This window comes from Myotis lucifugus, unplaced genomic scaffold (assembly GCF_000147115.1).
Source record: "Myotis lucifugus unplaced genomic scaffold, Myoluc2.0 scaffold_60, whole genome shotgun sequence".
Classification (NCBI taxonomy): Eukaryota; Metazoa; Chordata; class Mammalia; order Chiroptera; family Vespertilionidae; genus Myotis; species Myotis lucifugus.
The window spans coordinates 2324932-2326966 of NW_005871108.1; the positions used below are offsets into that span (position 1 = coordinate 2324932).

General features: G+C 62.5%; 1 protein-coding gene across 1 annotated transcript in view; it reads right to left on the reverse strand.

The window, feature by feature from the left end:
- Nucleotides 1-2035, reverse strand: part of FOXS1 (forkhead box S1) — a 7362-nt gene that overhangs the window by 3336 nt on the left and 1991 nt on the right. The gene's annotated exons all lie outside the window — the stretch shown is intronic.

Consider the following 2035-nt stretch of genomic DNA (forward strand, 5'->3'; position numbering starts at 1 on the left):
CCCTCCAGGCCACCCCCCAGGTCACACCCTCCTCTGGGACGCAAACTCAAAAAGTCAGGCTGCTTCCCTGCTTCCCCAACCCCCTGGGGCAAAGGGAATGAAATCAGGGCCAGAGAGGTGGGCACTGGTCCAGTCTTACACAGCGAGTCCAAGGCAGGCACCGAGCCCAGGGTCCTGCTGGGGACTGGGACTGAGGGGGGCCTGTCTTCACTTCTTGGCTATGTTGGGAGCCGGAGAGGGACGTGGAGAGGGGGCTCATGCCCAGAGCTGAGTCCGTGCTCCTGGGTGTGGGTGTCCCCAGGGCAAAGGGTGGGGGGGGGTGCAGCATTCTTCTCCCCAAGCCCCCACCCTCAGTTCAGAAGCCAAACCTCCTCAGGGGAGGGCTGGGCAGGATGCAGAGGCCGGGGCTCCCTGAGGCAGGCCAGCCTCCCCATCCTCCTACGAGCTCAGGACTCAGGCTGGGAAGGAACTGGGGTCACCAGGTCTCCAGAGGAATGCACCACAGGGAACAGTGCCTGGCCGAGGCCTCCTTCCCTGAATCCGCTTGTCCTTGTCTTGTAACTGTCTCTGTGCATCACACACACACACACACACACACACACTCACTCACTCACACACACACACACACACACACACACTCTGAGACATACTGACCCACACAGGCACACACCACCTACGACCCACACAAGAGCCTCCTGCCCTCTCCTCGTCCATGTCCCCACACATAGGACCTTTCTCTCCTCCCCTTTCAGCCCTGAGGCTGCCCGAATGGGACAGGCTCGACCCTCTCTCCTTCTCCCCATCGCTCCATGGGTTCCAGGCTGGGGTCCAGCAGACGTGGAAGGGAGGGCCCCCACAGCTGGCCAGGCACTCTCTCAACCCCTTCCAGCCTCAGTTCGCCCCCACCCTGCAGGACCCCTTTCCACCCTGGCCCTGGAGTCTGTGGGAACCAGACAGTTGGGGCTGTCCAGCCGGGCTCGCTTCCTCCCAAGCCCCAGGGGACCTGCTGAGGGAGGAGGGAGCAGCAGACTGAAGGCCGCGTGGCTGCCTGCCCAGGAAGCGCCTCTGCAGGGGCCTGGGCTGCCCGCCCGAGGAAGGGGTCTGCAGCCCCCTGGGTGTCACCTTGGGGGCTGTAAGACCCTCCAGACCACTACACCAAAGACCGGAAAGGGGGTTCCTCCGTGTCCTGGCCCTTCTCTCCCTACACCCGTGATCCAGATGGGGCAACTGAGGCTCTGGAAGGAAGCCTCAGCCACTCTGACATGCAGGAGTGTGGGGACAGTGAGCTTCCACACCCTCAGGCCTTCCTCTGATGGGGGCACAATACACCCATTTCTCCTGCTTCCCCAAGGGGGCAGCCAGAGAAGGCCAAAGGCCAGGGCTCTGTCACTTCTGGGCCGTACCGGGACAGCCGCTCCCCTCCCCCCATGAGAGAAGTCACCAGGAGAGCTCAGAGAGCTGGACCCAGGAGCCCCTCTTCTGGCAGGAAATCCAGAGGGGGGACTGGTGCCTGCCCCTGAGCCTTGAGAGGGATAAGCGATGCCCTTTTACCACTGGCATTTGAACCCTCTGCCCTCCAGCCCCATGAGCTCCGTCCCGGACACCCCCAGCGCTGCTTCTCCCGGCGTGGCACCCTGCGTCCTCTCACGCTGCAGGCCAGGCCTGGGCGGACACAGACCCAGTTTCCATTTCCTCTCTGCCACTCCGGTGCCATCTGGAGTCGAAGCTAGGACCCCAGACTCTCCAAGCCTGCGACTCCTCCATGTCAAATGAGGATGTCAGCCCATCCCACACAGGATTGGCGAGAGGATAGCTGCTGGGATGGAGTAAATGTCACGAATGGTCACAGTGATCCTGACCCATCGTGATGGGGGCAGCTGAGTCACAGAGTTTGGGATTGGAGGAGCCAGTCCCTCAGGCCAGGCCAGCCTCACTCCCTGCCTGCTGTCCTCCCATGGTGCCTCCCTCTTCTCTCTACCCCAACTCCTGCTCCCCCTCTCTGCTGCTGGAAACTCCCGAGAAAGTCCAGCAGAAA